General features: G+C 35.3%; 1 long non-coding RNA gene across 1 annotated transcript in view; it reads right to left on the bottom strand.

Annotated features, from left to right (window-relative positions):
• Positions 1-5,189: 5,189 nt before the first annotated feature.
• The window catches only part of LOC106787435, a 136,761-nt gene continuing 117,630 nt past the window's right edge, over positions 5,190-24,320 (bottom strand). Inside the window, exon 3 of the long non-coding RNA XR_001381783.1 lies at positions 5,190-5,420. This is a non-coding gene — a long non-coding RNA (uncharacterized LOC106787435). The remainder of the gene's footprint in view (positions 5,421-24,320) is intronic.

Consider the following 24,320-nt stretch of genomic DNA (forward strand, 5'->3'; position numbering starts at 1 on the left):
TTCTACGCGTAGACAAAAGAGTGTACTTTAATTTAATATAAGTTTCATTAAAATCTATATACTTTTAGTATAAAAAATATTTACCAAAAGTTTTCAAAGAAATTGCAAAGATGCACAATTTACAGCATTGCAATTTCTTTTTCCTACGTGTAAAATATCTTATCGAGTTATAAATTGATTTGCAAAGGTTTAGGGGGGGGAGGGGTTACGTATGGCTGTGTGTGTCTGTGCCTGAGAATGTATTTTTTTCAATGTTGTTTAAATAGTAATTTGATATTCTATAGAATATCAAAGTGTTATGTTCAATACTTAGGAAAAACTGTATGAATTCTTCTGTTTCCGACTTCATCGGAATGCTCTTTGCATTGATGAGAATGCCGAGGAATTACTAGCAATGGCGGATTTCCGGCTATGACGGTAACATATACATATATATATATATGTTAGATCGTCTTAAAGATGTAAACAAGTTTTTGAAAAGATTTATCCTAATCTCCGATATTGTTTACGATCTTGAATTTTCCTTCCATATTCACTAAGGTAAATTAATTTATCAGTTTAATTAAATCCAACGCTCGGAAACGCATGTGTTATACGATAGTCATTTTATTCGATTTGAAATAAGTAATTTATTAATATCATTTATTATCGTAATAGGTCTACTTCAATGAATTTTTCTTCCTATTGTCTCCTTTTTGTGATGTAATTTACGGTAAACTGAAAGATTACGAATACCTTTGTGTTAAAGCATATCCCGTTAATTATACATGAAGGACGAATAATCGCAAATAGAATTTTCGAGTGTATACGCGATACACAACGTTGAATCCCCCAAAGTGCTTTAAGGAATTTGCAAGACGAAAGGGAGCGAAAGCCCGAAAACCACGAATATATACACAGAGAGAAGGAGGTACACGTATCTAAACTCGTCTATCGTCGATTTCATATCCTATGTACATTCATTTCGTCGAAACGAACTTGTAAGACAATTTTGAAGAAAAGACTACGACGATATCCGCACGAACGGGAAAATTGTGATAGTCGGAAATGTAATCCGGGTCTCTAAGGAATGTCAGAGATTCACCTTCTTTTCTCTTTTCCCTTTTATATACAACTTCCCTTCTTTTTCTTTCAACCCCCTCCCCCACTCCCCACTCCTCTTCTTCTTCTTTATCCTTTTCCTTCTAATTTCTCTCTTTCTTCTTGCTCATGACTGTTTCTTCCTTCTTGTTTCTTCTCCCCAACCGTTTTAAGATTATTGCGGAAAGAGAATGCATAAAACATAAGGCATAAACCGACGAAAACCAATCACGGTCGTCGCGTTTCGACGTCGTTTTCTTGACATAAAGCATGCGAAGGGCTGAATTCTCGGATTACGCATAATAATACGTATTTGTATGGCGCTTATCATGATATCTAGTTACCTATATCATTTTCCAAATATCGATCTCGTACCGAAATACACACACACACACACACACATATAGAGGAATATAAAATACTTTTGATATATTACATGTATCTGTATTTATACGATAGACGTTTTACTTTACAGCCTCTTCGTTTATCGACGGTTTAGAACATAGACGTTTCTCCGATACGATCGAACTGTTTATGGTGTTAAACTTTTACTCGAGTAACGAACAGAATTATCGATCTATCCCTTTCCTCCTTCCTATTTCCTTCTCCTTCTTTACCTTTTTTTTTTCTTTTCCTTCCCTTCTCTTATAAAATCTATCCGTCTGGTCTCGAATAAATCGGATTCTGGTCCAAATTATGAAGGAAGATTTTGAACGGGAAGACAACTTAATCCACTCGACGAAGGCCGCTGGTGGTGCCCATTGAAAACTCCCAGGTCAAGCATCAACTTGCCCGTACTTTTCAATAGATTTCCCATTCCTTCCGAAGAATCTTCTTTCGTGTTCTCCAAAAGGACTTCTTCCTTACTCTCGTTTGAAGTTTTTTTACGATAGACTGAGTTTAACCGGAAACGTTCGACGTGTTTTTCCTTGACTTAAAACTTCTTATCCTCTTTCCCTTTTTCTCTTTCCTCAGTCCGTCCTCCCCGCCATCATTTCCCTTTTCCCTTCTCCCTATCATTTCTAGACCAGTACTGGTTTCCATCTTTTGGTGACGTTTGTTCTGCCAACTCTCGTTGATGTCAATGAATGTTCAAGATGAAAGCTCGCCCGTAAAATAAATTCTTGTCAACTTCAATAAGTCTTTCCTTTTTCCTTTGGAATCGAACAGATCGATATTCTACGCTCGGTAGGTACCCTTCTATGCTACTTGCTTTTTATAAGTGGATAACTTTGAGAAAAAAAAAAAAAAAGAAAAAGATAGTTGAAACTTTGATATCGCGTTCGATTTATGACGAATTATTTTCCCTTCTGATAAATGTTTCTAATTTATTCGTGACGCGTCTATCGTTTTATTTAATTTTATCCTTTAATGAATGTGTACTCGTGAAACATCATAAACTAACACAAAGAGTTTTTTTTTACTTGGATTATTAATTTACAAATTTCATTTTGATAATGATCTAATATTGATGACGATATCGTAATTGGACGCAGGTATGTAATAGTTCCAAGTGTTTATCATGCACACGTGTACATACATGTATACATACGAACATGAACATGCATACGCATAACATTGATTTTATCGGGATAGAATAGAATTACGTGAACATTTACATATATCCATATGTAAATCACATTTAGTTAAAGAAAACCAAACGTTATAATGAATTAAGTTTTCAATCTACTTTTTTTGAATAAAAAGGAATTACTCTCTCTCTACATTTAAATGTGGTCTGAAAAATCATACGACCGTGTTACGAAGATTTTACATTGTAGATTTTAAGATCATTATACCTACATGTACTGATAATTAAAATAATGGACTAGCAATAAGTGAAAAAGTTTTAAAAAATTTATTTTTATGATTTATTTAATAATATTAGTAAATTAAATATGATATAAATTTTAAAATTATTAATTCTTTTTCAATTTTTGAACACAGTTCAATTACCGGTACATGCATATATGTAGCATAATATTTCGTTACGGTCGAATGTATCAATGGAAGAGGAGAATTAACTAGAACGGAACGAAAATAATTAGCCGCTGGACACATAAAGTGTATATAATTAAAAAACCGAGAGAAACTTTTTGATACAACGTAAGTAATAACGATATATATATATTTTTTATACTTATTATAATTATATTGAAGAGTGTTTGGTTCGCATCGAAGATGAAAAACAAAAAAAGATACCAACAAATTGTAAATTCAATTGACTTATAACAAGTTTGCTTTTCAATTTTTTTTTTAATATAAATATAAATCTTTTCATTGTAACAGTTATACGCTACTTCTATACTATATTCGTATAATAGAAGAATCATATTTCTTATTGGGTGAATTAAGTTAATACTATTATCATAGAAAAAAAGATACTGATTAGTACAAAAACTATTGAAAAATATATAAATATTATTTTGAAGTATTCTACTTGAAACGATTAAATAAAGAAAATACTTTCGACTCGATGGAAAAAAATAACAGCGAAAAGATCGATAAAAAAAAAAAATCATAAAATAATTGGAAAAAAAGAGCAACGGCTCTTGCAAGGTGTTCTTTATACTTCTCTCTCTCTCTCTCTCTCTCTTTCCTTCTCTTTTTTTTATTTTCTACCTTCCTTGTGGTCGCGCGCGAAAATATTTACAGTGTCAGATTAAAATGGGCGGTCGGGTGTAACGCAAACGTCACGCACAAACGGAGTTGAGCGGACCTCCTTTGCTTATCTTGGCAGCGCACTCGAGTTTCGCCGGAATCAAGATCCACCTTGAATAACGTTCAACGAGGACGGAACATAAACAAAGTGAACGCGAGAGAGAGCGAGAGTGAAACAGAAAGAGAGAGAGAGAGAGATCGATTGTTAGAATGGAATTCTCGTTGGTGGTTGCGTTTGCGAACGTAAATTCCAAATTTCGTAGCTCTATTCGAACATAGTTAGAAAGAGAAATAGGAAGAGAAAGGGATTAGAGAGAGATGGGAGAGAGAGGGTGAGAGGGGAGAGTGAGAAAATCGACTATGTTGTTGTTGCTGCGAAATGCTATCGAAACACGCGAGATCTCAACGTTGGTTAGTCGTTAATCAAGCCTTTTGCGATCGTTAACGCGTTAATGGAGTTACGCGAAGGGTGTTCGGAGAAAACCGAGCAACGCGTAGACCTTCGGGATGGCACACTAGTGTGTCACTAGCTTCTCTATAAACATGGCAATAAAATTAACGCTCGTAAAGGGATTAGGACACGTTCCTCTATAGGTAGAGGTAAAGAGAAGGTGAAGGAGGAGAAGGAGGAGGAGTAGGTGGTGGTGGATAACGGGAGAGACGGAAGCGAAGCCTCACAATGGCTCGGCACGCACGGACAATGGACCACTTGGATAACCCAAATCTGTCGGCCGATTCGCATCGCTCGTTGCAGGATGTTGCTGGTACTCTGCTGCTGCTGCTGCTGTTGTTGTTGTTGTTGTTGCTGCTACTCTGTTGCTGCTGCTGTTGTTGTTGTTGTTGCTGCTGCTGCTGCTACTGCTACTGCTGCTGGTGCTGGTGTTGCTCGATTCGTTGCCAAGAAAGTCGGAACGTTCGGGCCGTGAAACTACAAGAAGATTCGAGACTCTCTAGGGATCTGGAAAGAGGGCTGCGTCTGCCTTTTCCTCTCTTCTACTTTGGAATAAGAAAAGACGTGTTTCTCGGCTCATTCCTCCTCCTCCTTCCACATACTTTTTTTTTCTTTTTTTTTCTTTCTCGTTTCTTCTTTTTGATATCAAGTGTAGTAGGTACCAGCGTAACTAGCTATGTGTACATACACGTGTATGCTCTTATATATATTATATTATTTAGGTAGAGGCAATTGGTAGTATAGCAGTCCGGGTTAGTAACGTTGGAAAAGTAAACTTTTTCCTTGACTTTTTTGTTTACTCTTCTTTTTAACTTTTTCTTTCCTTTTTTTGTTGTTGTTGCTGTTGTTTCTCTTATCGTATTTGATACAGTCTAATGCGTTTGCGTAATCGTTGTTTAAATTATAAAAGAAAAGTATTACGATAGGGTAGGATTATAAGTTGAGAGGAAATCTTTCGTATAACATAGAGATGAAATCAATGTTATTTTCAATGATATAACTACACGAAATAACTTCCTTACCTCGGCATCCGAGACGGTTCTGTCTGCCAAATTGCGAACTTTGCAGTGCAAGAAAGCCGTGCCACCCAATTGTACTGTGACGTTCGATACGGTGTTGTTGTCGTTCGCATCGTTGATTTTTTGTAGTTCATCTAAATTGTTCAACCACAGTGCTCGCCAGTCTGACGGTATGTTGTAAGGTATACGCCGATCTGAAATGAAAAGACCTGATGGTGGAATAACATTAATATCTTTTTTCAAAGTAGTCCTGTGTGTAAACGTTACAAAAAAAAAAAAGAAAAAATAGAATAGAAAATATAATAAAAGGATTGATTCAAATAAAATATGATTTTAATATACGCGTGTAAGATGTTACGAGATATCGTATCGGTAACGATATATTCGAAGTAGATGGTGTATCGCTTCAAATTTTAACCTTTTCTTTCTCAATTTTTCTTTTGTTATAGTGACAACGTAGCCTGGTATGAATATACTCTAGCTAAAGAAAAAGTGCGACGATTTGTAACGGGATGTGCATATTCGTTTGAGTGTTACGTAAGACGAGACTCGTGAAATACACCGATCGGAAATAAAAGAACGGGTTGTTCGATTCATTGCATTGCAAAAAAACAAGGATACCGGTGTCACAATGAAATACAAATAAAAATAAAAGTAATCGTTTATATCCTTGAAAAAAGATAAAAAAAAGGAATCCAATTTTTGCAATGAACGAAATTATCGATGATAGTTCTTTGATCTTTTTGTTTCTATTTTATTTGTTAAAGTAGCAATAAAACTGATTATAAATTTGGAAAAACGTAGTAGTATGATTCAAAAATAGGAAGAAACCTATATATATCCGTTACTTTTATAAATCTTTACTTTTGAAAAACGGAATCCTTATCGTGGAAGTGATTCCTCGCATTGCGAACAAAATGTGATTCTATCACTAGGAAAGCTACCTCTACACACATACGTGCAGTTACGTTTGTATCTACATACAGGGTGTCCCAAACTTAGATGATCAAATTGCGAGAGTTTAATTTAGGTGCATGTAAAAAAAGAGGATAAAAATGTTCTACAAAGTTTGTCAGAAAACACTTTGTTACAGAGTTACAAACAAATTGTGTATACGCGAAATGTGTAACTACGTATTTTCCATTAGAACATACGAACCGATGTCGAGTAGTAATTCGTTTGAAAAACATCGGAGATTAATTTTCATTTGTCTGCCGTTTATTTTTTTCATATCCATGATGTTGGCACGAAGATAATTAGAAAGATAATAGAAATTGTCCAGAATTGAAAAAGGGTTACGATTTTAGGATTTCAAAAATGTATAGTCTCATTTAAAATGACGACAATGATCTTCCAATCTGTTACGCGTCTACATGAGGGACAAAATTTTCCTAATAATGCAATTAATTCATTCGATCGCAAACTACTTGCAATTGAAACTATTTATCCTATCACTAAAATTGTAGAAATAATTCAGGTGGTCGATCTTAACTGACTCACCCTGTATATAACAAACATACCTATATACACAACCAATATAGGTGATATAAATTTTTGAGGAATGCAACGTATCCTGTGGCATCGGCTAGGTGATTTAGGATGTTTGCTTTCGACGCCGAATTACTATTCGAGGAAACTCAGGGAGTAGGTTCGCGTTGGAGAAACGTCTCTCTCTCTCTCTCTCTCTCTCTTTAGTTCTGACCTCATTTAAATAATCCATAGATACGTAACCGTAGTACATGTCTATTAAGCTCGTTTTCAAAAGGGTTATGATGGGAACGATAAATTATATAATTTTATTTTTCTATATTATTTGTCCTTTTTTCTTTTGTTTCAATTTTACTTTTCTTTTCCATCCATTATATATTATCGTTAATAAATCAGAACATTTTTAAGGTATACACTGTTTGAACTCGTGAAGTATCTAAAAACGAATGAACCATTAACGAACATAACACGGATGTGTAGTAACATCGGTGACGATGATTCCAACATGTCACGAGTCTCAAGCGCGTATCATGTACACGTATACGCACGTGTATTTGTATGTGCGTGTATGAATGTGTATATGTTTCGCGCGAACACGATTCGGTCGGACACGAAATGTTCCAACTTCCGTTTCTCGACACATTTTACAAGGACGTAACAACGATGAAATGAGAATTTTCACGAGTTCAATGAAACTGACTAAATGGAATCGATTGTATGTAAATATCTACTTGTGATACATATTATATGTATTACATAGTTTTCGAAGAATCTATGCCTTTCTCTTCATCCCTCTCACCCACTCCTCTCTCTCTCTCTCTCTCTCTTTCTCTTTCCCTCTCTCGAATATCTCGTACCCAGATAAGTAAGTTAACCATGTAACGTAAATCTTAATGAAATCTCGTAAATTCGTAGAAGTTTCGTTTCGCATGAATGGTCGAATTTGATCGAATTGGATTCTGGTAGCGTAGGATAGATAGATAGATAGAAAGATAGGTAATTGGCGTACGTCGCGTTTCTCGTCACGGCACGTTGCCACGTCGATTTAACATAACCGTCTGGATCGATAAATCTTCGAAACGTTTGACGCGTCTCCTCTCTGTTCGATAGAAAATCGCGTGCTGGTAGAAACAAGTGAACGAGAAAGAGAAAAAGGTAGGAGTAAAATGAAAGAAAGAAAGAAAGAAAGAAATAAAGGAAAAAGAAAGATCGGCCTCTAATGCATTCGACGATGTACGCGGAATAAAATCCGCACGGATCTATAGTTAGAGTTGGAAAGGGATGAATGTTCGTAAGGGGTGGAGTTGGGGTGAGGTGGAGTTTAGTAGGTGGAAGTCTTGACGCAGTTTGTGTGCATCGATTCAACGCAGAAATTTCTTCGTGTAGCAGCAACTAGGCGACGGGTGGCACGTCTTTCTTTATTTCTCACGCTTTGCAAGCCCTTTTTTAACTCGTTCACAATCGGCAACGGCCATCTCGGAGTTCGTTGCTTCGCTTGCTTCGCTTGCTTGCTTGCTTGCTTGCGTGCGTCTCGTCTTGAATTCGATTGCCACTGGAAAACTTTTCGCACTGGTAGGGTGCACTTCAAGGCGTTTGTTTGCGAATAAATAGACCAATGAATCGGGTTTCACCGTGCTCTGTAACGAGATCTGAATGCGTTCCATTTGAATTGCTTTACTCTGTTTTTTTTCTCTTCTCTCTCTCTCTCTCTTTCTTTCTCTCTTTTTCTTTCTATCAGTCTATCTCTCTTTTGGTTTTTAATTTCCTTTTCTCCTTATTATTTTTTTTTTATCTTCTCTTTCAAAAGGGAACGGAAATTTCATGGCTTCTTCTATTACGTACTCATGTTAAATAATGACATAGCAATGAGCTAAGGATATTCGATGGATTAACGAAGGATAAAGAAAGAGAAAGAGAGAGAGAGAGAGAGAGAGAGAGAGAGAGAGAGAGAGAGAAAGAGAAAGGATGAAAACAAAGAGGATTATAATCGTGCGGAAAGAGAGGAAGAAAGAGAGAGAGAGAGAGAGAGAGCAAGCAAGATTGCGATATATTGCACGCGACCGCTTGAGAACCGACTAATCGATTTTTGTTTTTTCATCTAGTTTACTTTCCTCCCTTCTCTTTGGTTCGATATGAGCTGCAAGGGATATGTACTCGGTATAATCAGGACGTTGTTTTTAGAGGGAGCGGGCAACGATTAAATATACTTGGGGTGGGTAATTGAAGGTATATTCGAGGATAAAATTGTAATACGAGGAGGATTAAGAAAGAGTGTTGAGAGTATTAAATTGTACGTGGCCACGAAGTAGACGATTAAAAGTGTAAATAGTCGTACCCAAGTTTCAATGGTATTAGAAGATTTTAATGAGGACTAAAGTCCTTGTACTCGTCTCGTAGTCATACAGTCGTTGTCGTAGTCGTTGTCGTTGTCGTCCTCGTCCTCGAGGAGGACTTGGAGAGAAAATTGCTTGGGATCAAAGGTCTGCCTGGATAACCACGCTGATGAAACAATGGGAATCAAATCGCTGCGGGCGCTTTTGATATTACACGTTCAAACACGGTCCTAGACGCGAAGCTTTCTACAGTTTGGAATACCGACCGATCATACCGACAATCCGGGCTAATGTACGCTTCGTGCTGTCTATCAGCTTTATATCTTACCTTATACACAGATTAGATTGTTACTTTTATCTTATCGCGCTTATGTAACCTTTAACACGAAACCTAAGAAGATAATATTCGTTAGATTCTAACACGCGATCTGTATGAGTGAATTTGTAATTTACCGAATATTTCTTAATTATCGTTTGATAATTTTTGTGTGTGTGTGTTTACCAATGTTTATCGTATATTTAAAAATCGCGTAGCAATAAAGGAAAAATGATTATGTTAATCACCGTTCCCTATTTTAATAAATAGGTATCGTAGGGAATTTGGACATTAAAAAGAACTAGAACTTTGTTTTGATTAATTGGACGTTTCGTCCCTTTATTGGGACTACTTTTTTTTTTCTTTATCTGCAGCTAGTTAATATTTTTCTATATATATTTTTAACGAGATAATCAAAAATATGTCCAATTATTGTCATCGAATTTCTTTATACAAGATCTTATCCTTATTATCGTATGAATTATATTTTGTTCAGATTTTCCCCGTTACAAAAGCGAATTACTCGAAACGAATATTTATGAACATCTACAGAAAAGACGAGTTAACGTTTTTGGCGAGAGCTATTTTACTGGCCGACCTAGATCGCCTTGCCGTGCTACAGATGCGACGACATGAAATATCATTAATTCCGCGGCTGTTGGAAATACGAAGGAAGAGAGAGAGAGAGAGAGAGAGAGAGAGAGAGAGAGAGAAAAAAAAAAAAGTCTCCTCCTCTTTTCTTTAAATCTTTCTTTTTCTCGAGTCGGTAGCAATGTACTACCCAACGGTGAAATCAGAATTCTGGCGAATCTTAAATTTCTCTCGGTGTAGAAAATATAATATTTAAGAATGTATGCGAAAATACGAACGGACAGGAGGAACTTGAAGTTGCAAGGACGAGGGTAGATAACTAGATAGAGATAGGAAGAGAGGGATATAGAAAAGAGCGAGTGAGTGAGAGAGAGAGAGAGTAAGGGAGAGGGAGAGAAGGGCAGAAAGAGCCGTATGCATGGTAGAACCAAAATGTTACCGTACACTGTGGCATTACGTCTGCCTATCTGCTACGACCGCCTTAAACGTGTCGTTCGGTGCCACCACCTGCATACATACATGTAGTTTGCATAGGAATAGGATCTGCCATTCCACGCGTGGTCTTTGCTTCGTAAAGAAGCACACTCTATGTAGATGACTATCCTCTATATCCACTTGGTTGTATCCAAAATTCGACAAGGTATTTTCTCGGTAGCCCCTTACCTTTCACTTTGAACGCGATAGTTCTACTCCCAAATGCACATTCCCTATCTTCATCTTTATCGCCTATTTCTATCTATATTTTTATCTTTATTTCTCTAGTTTTTCATTTTCTCCTCAAAGTTACCAAATTTTATCGAATTTCGTTAAAATATACGAAAAGCCTGGGTACGCAGAAAATTTCGGTAGAACGAACGAACGAACGAACGAACGAACGTTGGTGCCACACGTGAAATAGTCTAGAATAATCGTTAACCCTTTATGTGCTATTTTGCATTTCGTGTATTTTTCAGGACCTCTCGAAAGAACGTTCAGACGTCCGTCCAAGTTTTCCAACATCGTACTTTATCTCGAATTTTAAAAGAGAACGAGGGTGTTACCTTCTTTATGGAATAGTAATACATCGTACCATGAACGTTCTTTTATTTTACGGGGGTGGTGATAAGTAAGAATGCCGAATTCTGTTCTTATACAGACGAAGATTTCATTTTATAATATTAAAGACGATTTCGTGATATTTTCTCTCTCTCTCTCTCTCTCTCTCTCTCTCTTTATTTTTTATTTTCTCTTTTCCTTTTTAAGTCTTTCCCATTGGGGAATAACGCGTTTTTCTAATGAACATGAAAAGTAAGACGAGAAACGGGTCAGTGTTATAGTATCTACTTTTTTTTTCCTTTGAGAAATAAAGGATTCTTAAAATGCATTTTCTTCTCTCTTTCCTCTCTCTCTTTCTCTTTCGTCGTAAGACGCATACACGCGTTATTACGTCTTCGCGGAAGATAGAAAAAGAACGATAAGAAAAAGAAAAAGAAGAAGAAGAAACAGAATGACGTAGGTGAAATTTTTTCGCTTATGTTAGATCTTAAAACTTTGTCGTTCGAGTGCATGATGAGAAATGACGAAAAAGTGGTCTTCTTCAATCATTTTCAAACTTCATTATACTATTACAAAATCCTATGAGCTAAAAATGAATGAAACATTGATTTTTCAATGAATGATTTTCTTAATAACCAACGTTAATACATAAAGTATCGTACGATAAAGAAAGATAGCAATGATAATGTTAATAATATGACAAAGGGAACGTTCTAGAATAGACAATTAATTATTATAATTATCAGGATTAAATAGTCAACAAGATAAAGAGGTCTTAGGTATTTAAATCACGCTAATCATTTGTAAAATCTTCTTTTTTTTTTTAATTCTCTCTTATCGCTATCTAATTCTCATCCGAGACTTTCTTCCGTTTATATTAATAGATTTTACCAATTATAATCATCTACTTACAGACAATCGTTCGTACTTATATAACTTTAATCGGCATTAATGTACAATAGTTATTTAGCTTAAAGAGAAAGAGCTTTTAATGCCTTAAGTCAATATCAAGTTGAGCTTTTATCTTTGCCCGTTGAATAAACGAGACAGTACGGAGAGTGTCTTAATTAGGAAGTTGGTGGAAGCGATAACGAGTGCTCATAACTCTGAGTAGTATGACGACGATGACGACGACAACGACGAAGAGGAGGACGAGAAGAAGAAGAAGAAGGAGGAGGAGGAGGAGGAAGAGTACGAGAAAGAGGAGGAGAAATAAGAGGAAGAGGAGGAGGAGGACAAGGAGGAGGACAAGGAGGAGGACAAGGAGGAGGACGAGGCACTCCACTGTAATTGCAGTCGTGCGAAATATGAGCAGCGCGTATAATGAATATGCGCTAACGTGCGTGCTCCATTATTTTTTATAGCGTATCGTACAATGAACGACGAACGAGGGAGTAACTAAAAGCTCCTGCGGCGTTTTACCGCAGGCGGAATTAATCGTTCGCCGGCACGTTCGAATAACTATAATTATTATCGTGTCCTCGTATTATAACGAGGTGGCAACATTGTGGTGACGGACCAACGAGATTACCTTCTCTACGATGACTCACGAATTTCTATTGAAAATCGACAGTCTATCCATTAATACATACAACGAATCACGGGGGTATTTGTAATTGTTCCCCTCCCCCTCCCCTCCCCCTCTCCCCATTGTTAATTTGAAATAATTAATATTTGCTTGTAATGCAAACATTCGAAATTTTTATATACACGGAAATGTATTTTAGAATTATTCTAATCTTAAATTGAGTTATTGTTTTTTTTTAATTAGAATATTATCTTTTCTTTCTTTTTTTTTTTTTTTACAGAAATATTATTTTAATTAAATGTGATCAGAGAAATTGGTCTTACAAGAGTATTTGCGTCCTTGTAAGATATAGTAAAAATACATCGATTAATTTTGTAAGTAGAATTATATTTGATTGGTTCTCCTTTGCATTTTATAATATTATTAAGTCGACTGAACATATCTCGTGAGACCCCAACTTTATTATCAGTAATGTCAAATTTCTTCTTCTATTTAAAATAAAATTTCTATCAATTAAAAATTTTAATAATCTTATAAATATTTCCGTGTATATAAGGATTTAGAAATAATATATTACAAGAAAATATTTATTGCTTTAAATTGACAGTAGGGATACGAATGTTTCTTTAACTCACCTATCTATCTATCCATCCATCTATCTATTTATCAATCTATCTATCTATACATCTTTTTATCCTTCTATCTTTTTATCGAACAAACCTACCAACGAATCAATGAAAGTTTCAAGCGTTTTGTCAATCCGCACCTCTACGACTCGTTTCGCGTTCCGATTAACTCGATTTCAAAATTCGAATACGAATCGAGGGAGTTTTTCGATTCTCATCGGAAATGCAGGCAGGATACCAATATAACGATCGTTAGCACTTTCATCCTTCGTCCTATTTTCTCAAAGCATAGTTGATACAACGTTCGTGTGTATGCGTGTATAGCACTACATGTACATATACGTATGCACCATACGCAGAATAGATGTGTAGACATTCACGAAAATACATAAACCCAAGAAACGAAATATCGATTAGCATGGATGTTTCCTCTTTCATTTATGAAGCCGATCCATTGAGCAGCATTAAATGTTTCACGACTATTTTACCTTCAATTAGGTTTCATTTAAACTATCGTTATATCTTCTTCCCCCCCCCCCCACCCCAACTAATTTTAAGCTTAATCTTTATTAAAATAATCCGATTAAAATTTCGATTAAATTACGTTGAATTTCTAAAAATGAAGAAGAACGGGTTAAGATAAAAATATTAACTTCGACCAGTATATAATTAATTTCTTCAACTAAAATGAACTTTTATGGATTGTAAACACGCTGTTATTCAAGTAAAATAGAAAGCAAAAAATAAAAGTAAAGAAAAGAAAAGAAAAGAATAGAGTGAAAAGAAAATTAGGTAGGAAAGACGAACACTCGTTCGGTTGTTTGAAATCGATCGATCGGTCGGTTGGTCGGTCGGTCGGTCGATAGATAGATCGATCGATCGATTTGAAAGCCTTCGAAAGCTTGTTTGAACGAAAGCGTTGATGTCCATTGAACGTCGGACGTTGCCGAGGACAAGGCTAATGGGTTGGCTCGTTCGGAAGCTAAAGGATACGTCCGATGCTAGCAAAGCGTCGTCTATTATGTGAGGACCAAAGCGATGTCTTCTGAGAAGAGAAAGAGGGACAACCTATTTAATCTTTTTCAAGTTTTTTCTTTTTTTTTTCTTTTTTTTTTTTTTTTTTTTTTCTTTTTTTTTTTCTTCTTCTAAATAGCTCTTCCTAGATCTTATGTTAGTTGGGGTTCTCTTATTTAAATTGTTAGATAATACATTCAAAACACATTAGAATATTAATACAAGTTAAGTTTTAACGAGGTAAAACGTGTTATATATATATATGTGTATATATACCTATATTAATGCAAAGTAACATTTTCACTAACAAACTAGTAAATATATGTATCTGCGAGTAAGAAAGAGAGAGAAAGAGAGAGAGAGAAGGAGATGGAAAATGCCGGAAAGGAAACCGTTAGTTTCCAAAAGGACGACTTGGTTGTTTCTCTCTCTCTTTCTCTCTCTTTCTATTTCTCATTCTTAGGTGAAATATGACCGTAGGTAGGAGCGCGTATCCTTCCGTCGTCGAAGTAGAGAGAAACGGATAAAGAGAGTAGAAAGGTAGAGTTGTGGAAAACTGGAAAGCGAAAAGGAAGAGCGAGGAAGGGAAAATAAGAGGAGGAGGGATGAGAGAAGGGAAAGCGCAGGGTGGGCCCGTGGCAAAAGAGGAACACTTGAGACTGAACTTTGTGAGCTTTTGAATGCGAGGCATAAGCTACCTGCCTTTTGTTTCTACGAGACAATGCGAAAGCTTATACAAGGAGACGAGAGGCCGAGGTACCACGGTGTAGCATGGAGAGTAAAGCAGAAAGAAGAGGGGCAGGGGGAGGGAAAGGAAGGGTAGTTCGAGGTGGTTAGAGGGTGAAGAAGTAGCAGGGTGTCTACCGTACTTTGCTTCGACTAGTTGGCCACGAGGCGTGCTCTTTCTTTCTCTTATTCTTGTATTCTTTTCTTACCACTTCAAGTATTCGCGATCTTACTACGGGCCACTTCTTAACGAAAAAGTATCGACTTTGCTTGGTTACCTGGCTTTAGGAAATTTTTTTTTTCGAGCACATCGCGAAGCATCTCAGCTCTTCTATGTAATACAATTCGTGTTATCTCTGTTGGTCGTCGTAGTTCTATGTGTATGCATGTATGTATTTATGTATATACGTATGTTATATCATCGTGTCATCCTATCGTTTCTCTTCAATTCGTCGGTTTAGATTTAAGGTCAGTAATATTGTATCCATTTCGGGTCTTGTTCTAAATCTGATAACACACAATTTGAAATGTCAATGTGGTTGTGTTATATTTAGAGACGTATGTGCATGTATAATATAGAAGGAGATTATTCATTTTGCACATTATTTCTTAATTATAAGAATATACAATTGTTATTGCAAAGCACTTGACTAGATGAATGGATTTCATTAAATGGCGAGTTCATGTCTGTACCTTTCGTCTATGTAATTAAATATCAAGAAGATTAACTATTACATTTTACTTACTCTCGTACGATGTTACGAATCCTAAACGCATATTTATACTCGATGAAATGCAGAAACGTCAACGAAGACGGAAGCACGTTAATACACATCTCGATAGTGAGCGAGTTGAATTGTACATAGAGAAACTCTGGTACACACGGAAGCATAGCACGCATTCTGTTTTAGGATGTTCCCGTTATATGCCCAAGCAAACGTACGAATCTACATATAACTATATACCGTATATATATATATATACATATATACAACGTATATACATCTATGGTAGTCCATTTAGAAACCTTAGGTCGACTGAAAGGTCCCTTTAGTAGGACAGACGCGTTTTACTATGCACACAATTTATATCACATATGTATAGAAGTATATATATATATATATATATATATAATATATATAATAAATTGCTAATACGTGTTCCAATGGCGCGTAGCAATTTCATAATAACGATATATAATAGTTAATAGTTTATCGCGATATTCGATGCGTATTGTCTTCTCGAACATACATTATGATAGGCGTATCATATAATGTCGCTTAGATCATCGTAAATCCTAGAATTAATTCAAACTCCCTTCCGAATCCAGGCGTAACGCGATTTACGCAAACGGATTTGAAATCAGGTTCGAGTATTGGATTGTCTCGTGTCATTGCATTACAATACATTACATTACGTTACGTTACGTTGCATTACGTTACGTTACGTTACATTACATTACATTACATTACATTACATTACATTACATTACATTACGTTACATTAAATCGCGCGTAGCTTCGTCGCTTTATCGAAGTGTTCAACGTTTACTTCGGAAACATGCCTATATTCTCGAGTAAGTACTCACGCTGTTAAATCGTTTTATAACGCACTAAAGAGAGACAGCTTAGATACATAGGTATGAACATAAAATCCGATGTATTCATACTAACCGATCTAACTCGCTCGAGGATATAGGAGAGCGTTAAAGTATAAACCATGCATAAAGTTTTTTAATAACCCTTTCGCTACTTTGTAGAATATATCGAATGCGTTCAGTTTCGTGGGAAATTGAAGGAATCTTATTTGGTGGTTGGCATCGAGTCGATAAACGATTTTTTATTACGATGGGAAATTGAACCTATCCTTTTTATTTAATATGCAATATATATATTGGATTATGAAATTGTTAATATCGTTCGTTCGCAATTTTGATTATCGGAGAACTGTGTATAAATTTGTAGAAACTACAAATGACCGATTAACAGACTCTAATTAAACAACCAGTGTCAAACGTCCGAGCAAGAGGAAGTTGTCGTAAGGAAGAGTGATAAATGTGTCGAGTGAAATGTTCACGACTTTATAACCCAGGATAAGGCTGTGGACGACATAGAAGGACCGTCGTCACAAGTAACCATCAAATCCTCTTTGCTAGGTAAAGCAGTAAATCCTCTTTAATAACGTGTACCTATCCACCTTTTGAATATCAAGGGAAACCTCGAACAACCGGTGCTAACGAGTACGACCTTGCGTTGTTTGTGTTCTCTAAACGTCTTGTCTAAATTCTAAACATCCTTTGGAACGGTCATATTTTCACGATCAGATCTTACTACTTGAGATTTATGTACATGTGTACAACAACACAGTTTGCTACAGACGTTACAAAGGAGCAGTCGTGTTAACTCGTTCGAGTAAGTAAACGTTTTGCTTTTTATTAATACTTTTTTATAATACTTTAAACAAATCCGAACATTGTAAACTCGTCAACAAATGTTCATTAAGTTTTATTTCTCTCTTAGAAAGAAAAAGTACGACTACTATTTTCAGACTGTATCTTTTTAACTCCCATTTTCCTCCAATTCTTTTTTTCTTCTTCTCTTTTTCTCAATTTTACATCTCCCACCCTCTCTCTCTCTCTCTCTCTCTTTTTTCCTCTGCATTCGATCGTCGAGCGGTTATCCTCGAATTTGCATAAACCCAAGAGGCACCCGCGAGAAAAATTCAAACGCACCCGCAATCGGGCTCCTCGCTTATCGTACCTTTTATTCAAACTACTCTACGTTCCGCTTCGTTTCGTTTCGTTTCGCTTCGCTCCGCTTCGTATTGTTTTTTTTTCTTTCTGTTTCTTTCTTTATATTTCGTTCATTGTTCTACTAACGAAATTTATTTTTTCTCTTTGAAATCGATTTTTCAGTTTACAAATCCGCACGATAGATGAATGTCTAAATTTCTGGCGGATGAAGCTTAAAACCATTCTGTATTTTTCTGAATGCCTTTTACCATCGCTGCAGAAAAATAACAAAAAGAAAAAAAAGATAATATAAAAAAAGAACACAAAAAACATATTTAAAAAAAAATATACAAAAAGAAGATAAAAAAAAAAAAAGCAGAAAAGAAAGAAATAGCGTACAATGGATTTTTGTGATTCGTGAAAGCCTCGTGTGGATTTTGAATCGCAAACGTTTCTTTTACATTTCTAGCGCACCTAGTTTTGTTTTGCGAATTTGTTTGCTCGGTCGTTAAAGGGTGTTTGAAATAACACGTATAGACAGACGTACCATGTACACATAACCACGTACATATATAGATATATATATATTATGTTTGTACTTTTAGTTGTTGACGACTTGCAAATGCGTAATGTCTCAATCGTGGTACGTGTTTGTGTGGTAAAAAATAAGAGTAATTTTATTTTATCATCGTAGTTTGTGCATACGAAATCGTAAACGTTTCGCTGAAAGCGCAGCAGTGTCGTTGTATGTTGTTTTATCTCGTCTCGTCTAGTCTCGTCTCGTTTCGTCGCAAAACACGACTATTTTAAACGAAAAATGCTTTACAGCGTAGCAAAACATTTTCCGTCGCGTGTTTCCGTAATAGCGTCTATTGTCCTTCGGAATCTATTATCGTTAATCTTAGGTTGAGAGTGAGTGAGAGAGAGAGAGAGAGAGAGAAAGCTGTGCTTTTGTAGATAGAGCTGTTCCATCTGTTCTTAAAAGGCGAGTTTAATTTCAGCTCGATACGTTTCGGTCTCCAAATTAATAAATTGCAAAGTGTTATAAGCTAATAGCGTAATTCTAGTTTTAATATTGCATTGTTTTTTGAAATATTAATGTTTTTTATGATCAAATAGTTTACTTTATTCATTTATATTTCTTAAGCGCGATTAGTTAACGCCGAAACGAGCAAATTTGTAAAGAATATTTAATTTCTTTCCCTCGTGCGAAGAGAATAAATAATAAATCATTTGTTTGTTTTTTTAATGTTTATTAAGAAATCATACTTTTTAATTTTTCGTTAACCGATTTATTAGTTTATTTAAACTTTTCTTCCTTTCTCTCTCTCTCTCTCTTCGTGTCGTGAAATTTTGAGTCAATATTCTCGTCAATTTAACAAGCTAATACGCATCAGGTAAATATATATTAAATGAAAGGAAGTCAACATACACGTTTAAAGATATGTTTTCTTTGATAATAATTTGCACATTTTCCTGTATTCAACGTTACCATTAATATGATGTTGTTTTAGTAGGATTTACTCTGCAGGTTATTCGTTAGAACTCAGGTGAAATTATTTTTTCTTATTATTTACGAAGTTGCGAGTAACAGTAAAGTAAAAATTACTCAGTCAGAAACATCTTGTATGCACCAACGTATAACCTACGGGAAGCTCACTCTTACGATTCTTTACTTTATGCTGAAAAAACTTTAAATTAGCGTTCTAGGTCAATGAGTAATGGAAGTTCAAAAGTAGAACATCGACCGTTGTGTTATCGTTTGGTAGAAGTAATATGTGTAGCGAGAAAAATAACGTTTACAACTGTCTGTTAATGTGCCAAGTGGAATGGTCAAATTCTAAGAATACAATCTTATGAATAGAACTTCATTTTTCTTTTAGTAGTGTTGCTAAAGCGAGGATTTAAAATAAATATAATGTGAAAGTTGGACGATGAAATATTACTGATAAAAACGTTACCTACTTACAGTTCTACCCGGGAGACTGACTAAAAGAATAATTTTCATTTAAATATCGTTTTATTTTTCTTTACATAAAAACAATACCAACGAAAAGATCAAGAAAATGTATCTTTCTTTAGATTCTTTTTAAATTTCATAATACATATTACTTAAGACTGAGCGTATTCCATTAAAGTAATTAATCTAATCTCAATTAGAATCTAGATGAGATCAATACATGAAGATATTATGTAATAGATGTATGCATGGATCTATATATATACATATTTGTTATATTTTAGGGTAGGCAAGTAATCGAATAGAATTACTCTCGGCTCATCTAGTACTCGAGTAGGAGCTGATGACAGGGTGTGACGCACAACCGTGTCTCTTGACAGGGCTTTCAGTTCTGAGGAAGTTCGATCATCATTATACTCACGGGAACGAAATCACGAGGGATAACGTGAGTTATCAGGTACGTAGGATGAAACTGTGCTGTGGATCGGATAAACGATGAAGCACCGCAATAAATCATAGTGCAATTTTTCAATATCCACGAGTATGACGGAGCCAGGTAGACCGAGCTTAAGGGGTCACGTTATACTTCTGCTAGCTTGGCAAAATGTCGGCGCCGTTTATCTTTCGGAAAAAGTGATGCTGTATAATGTATGCGCGTCACCTGACTTTTATTTTCGATTTTTTGTCTCTACTCTATTATAGTTCACAGTTTTTGAAAATAATAATATATATATATAACACACGACTACCGACGTTTATCGACAATGAAAATTAAATAAGAGCGTAGATCTCCTTACAATTGGTTTAAATGAAATTCGCGAGTTTACTGTGCCATGCGAATGAAGATAGTCAATTACGGCAGTCTCCTTAAATTTACTTTCCGTAAATTTCTAGATGGAAACTCTTACCTACGTACCTAAAGTTTGAGCAAAGAAGATGAAGTTGTTAATGAGATAGCTCTTCCGACTAATTATTCTTTTCATTTCGATGCACTTTAAACTTTTGCGTTTTATTGATTCTTCACCTTGTTTTTACATATATAATACTTAATGTATCGTACTATTCACGTTGGATAAATTGAAACTACATTGAATCTAATCAAATATACGATTGATGTTTATGGAACGAATCGAGTAAATGGAAAATAAATGTCTTCTTTTTTTTTTCCTCTCTCTCTCTTTTTCTCTCTGCTTCTTCTTTCTCATCGGTAGTTGACGCATTTTAAATGAGAAAGTGAGCTAGTAAAGAGGCGGGAAGTAGGTCTTTCAAGTAGATAGGTAACAATGACTATCACGCGACTGCAAAAAAGTTAAATTGCCAAGCACGAAGGCTGTCAGCCACGAACCCGATACAAACATTTTATCTGACTCTTCTTCTTCTTTTTTTTTTTTTTTTCATATAAGAGAGCTCTCTCTCGCGTGTTTTTCCCTATTCTTTATTCCTTATACTTTTCTTCTCTCATCTTGTCTTTTTCTCGAGACTGACAGAGAAACGTGGGTGCGCGTTTCATTCATCGAAAAATGTCTCGAGATATATATATATATATATATAAGTTGTGCGGGCCTTCAGAAAGAAATTGCCTTCCTTGGGGATGAAGTTTCTCTCTCTCTTTCTTTCTTACTATCTCCTTTTCTCTTTTACTTGTCTTACCTTCTACTTCCTACGAAATACACGTAAGGTTTATGATTATAACCATTGAGTATGAAGACTCTATCTTTGCTTGACCAGGTCGATGGCGAACCGTAAGCATCGACCTTCTCGTGACGTTATTAAGCTGACCAATATACGATCCTACCGCTTGCTATACACTTTATCCACATACACACACACACACACAAATCGTTATACGTGTATTGTATAGACTGTGGAAGTGGAAAAACGAAAGGCTGAAAAAGGGAGAACTAGATAGTAGATAGATGAAGGGAAAGGGAGAGTAAGAGAGGGAGAGAGGAGAAAGAGGAAGCAGAGAAAAACTCATAAGCTGGATTGGCAAACTTGTCAGTGAGCGGTCAATTGCACCTTGCCATCGAGCTAGCTATCTATCTATCTATCTATCTCTCTCTCTCTCTCTTTCTCTTTCACTTTCCTACTCTTTTCCCTTTTTCGAGTGACAGAATTGCGAGCGTTGGCCATTCTAGAAAATATCATATTTCCGAGTTAAACCTACTGTCATTTCTATTCTCTATATCATCGACTCTGCGTAATGATGTTGTCGAGATACAATAGGTATTTATTGTAAAATATGTATATCACGTGAAATATGATTTCAACAAATTTTCAAAAAAGTGTTAAATAAAAATGCGAAAATCGACGGGGGAAATAGGATATTAAGTGATACACTATATATGGAAAATATCGATCCTATATACTTGAAAATATCAACATCGTTTAATTCATTTTTCAATAAAAATACGTAAATTTGTATACGCCTATTAATATATTTTTCGTAAATCAATTTGTTTATTTGCAGATTTATTATTTATTTATATAGAGCGAATCGATAGTATCGAGATACAACTCGAAATCATAACAAAATCAATGAATTATTCAAAACGAATTGAATGAATTAAAAAAAAAAAAGAAGGGAGAAGAGAAAGATTAAAAAAAAAAAACAAAAATAAAAAAAAAAAAAAAAAAGAGGAAAACATTCGATCTCCGTCAGATAGTAATAAGATGATAGGTAGACTGTAGTTACTATACGTTTTAACGTGGTCGAGAATTAGGTAAAGCGAATTGTACACGCGTATGCAAGTACGTTAATGCGTCGTTAATCGACAGCTCTCAGTAGAAAGGAGCCTTTGTGCGTTTGCCATGGTTTGCATGAACCCAGAAGCTGTATTGCTACGGCGACGTTTCGTCAGCGACAAAAGGATCGAGTCATAGGGGATATTTCGTCCAAACTCTCGAGTGCTCGGCTGGGCTCTCTGAAACATGCTGTTGTTCTCTACTTTGCTTACGTGTAACCTGTATATATATATATATATATATATGTACGTATGTGTATTATATAAGCGTTTGCTAATACATACACGTGTATATGTGTATATATATATATATATATGTTCTTCCCCTTTCTCTTTACCTGTACACGTATATACAACATGATCTAGTTGAGTATCATTCCCAAACACACATACGTACACTATCATCTTTCAGCAATGATACATAAACGTCGTTTATATTATAGTACCTATCATATAAAATATAATTTTCATTTTCGAATTATATTCTCGTCAACTAATAGGATCTTCATACGAACATATTGCTTTACTAAATTTCGAAAATATATTATATTATATTATATCTCACGTTTCCAGGTCCTTTCTTTCTTTCGTTCGTTCGTTAATTTATCTAGTTAAAGTTTGATCAATAAAATAAAAAGCTATTTATGAATGCATCTTTAATAATACTCTTGTATAATTATTTTTGTTCTCCCATGATAACTATACTTTCTTTTTACCTGTCTTTGACAGTCAAAGTATATTACAAGTTTTGAACAACAATTTAATAACTTTTACAAACCGTGACATTAACTTATAAATTTTCTCTCTCTCTCTCTCTCTATCTCTCTCTTTCTCTTTCTACTTTATTTCAACATTATTTCTTTCTTTTATCTATATTGTAAGTTAGCGTGAAAATACTCTCACTACGATAACCGGAAATACATCCTCTTTAACGCTTCGTCTGCAGACTTTTGTCGAGAGAGTCACGACGACGTGCCTGCGATTAAAGGCACGTTCTCAGTCAGATGTTCGCGTCACGTTCGATAATTTCTTACCGAGAAAGAGAAGAATAAGAAGAAGAAGAAGAAGAAGATCGAGGAAAAGGGGTCGTAACAAAGGCTCGTCGACGTTTAATATCGCGCATCGTTTAAAATCCGGCACATTAATCTTCGGAAATTCGCGAAGATGGCAGAAGAGGCTAGCTCTCTCGTTGGTGGCTCTCAACGAAAGTACATTAGTAAGTACTTGATCCTCGTTGGTACTTTGTAGTCCGTCTTTGGCAAGAGAAAGAAGAAGAAGAAGAAGAAGAACTCCTTGATGCATTTCTTTTTATTGTTTTATTTCCTTTTTTTTTTCTTTCTATATATATATTTATCTAGAACCATAAATAAAGATCAAAGGAGGAATCATCATTCATTCTTTCACGCTTTATGAGAATACATATGTTGTGTCATTTTTCTATCACCTCGATGTAAATTTGATAAAAAAAAAACAGATTTTCTTGTAGTTTTTCTGTTTTCCTTTTTGTGTCTCGAAAACGATGTAATACAAATTTTTTAAAGACCCGTATATGTGTGTGTGTGTAATTTTGTACAAAATACGATGACATTTTCATCATCTTGTACATATATATATATATACTATTCTTCTCTCACCATTTTCCTACGGCCTTTGGCTCTTCCCTTTTGCAGACTACGAAATGGTAGATACGAAGGTGAATACATATATATATATATATATATATATATATATATATATACATATTCATCGCTTCCGTCCTATCTTGATCGTCTCCGTTGCATACAACGTATGATATTCTCCCATAAACGTAGGTAACACCCGATGCTTTCGTAACATTGCTATTCGATTTCAAATGTGGTATCTAGTCATCGTGAGATTTACCATAGAAATGTTCCATCTTTCTCAATTCACTTCCTACACAATTTATCTATGTCCTACCTAGTAGCTTTTTAACACCATTCATATACAGATAAGGGAAACATTTCATCGTTATTAATGATTACGAATTAGCAAGTTT

This window comes from Polistes canadensis, unplaced genomic scaffold, assembly GCF_001313835.1.
Source record: "Polistes canadensis isolate GaletaPanama2010 unplaced genomic scaffold, ASM131383v1 scaffold_101, whole genome shotgun sequence".
Classification (NCBI taxonomy): Eukaryota; Metazoa; Arthropoda; class Insecta; order Hymenoptera; family Vespidae; genus Polistes; species Polistes canadensis.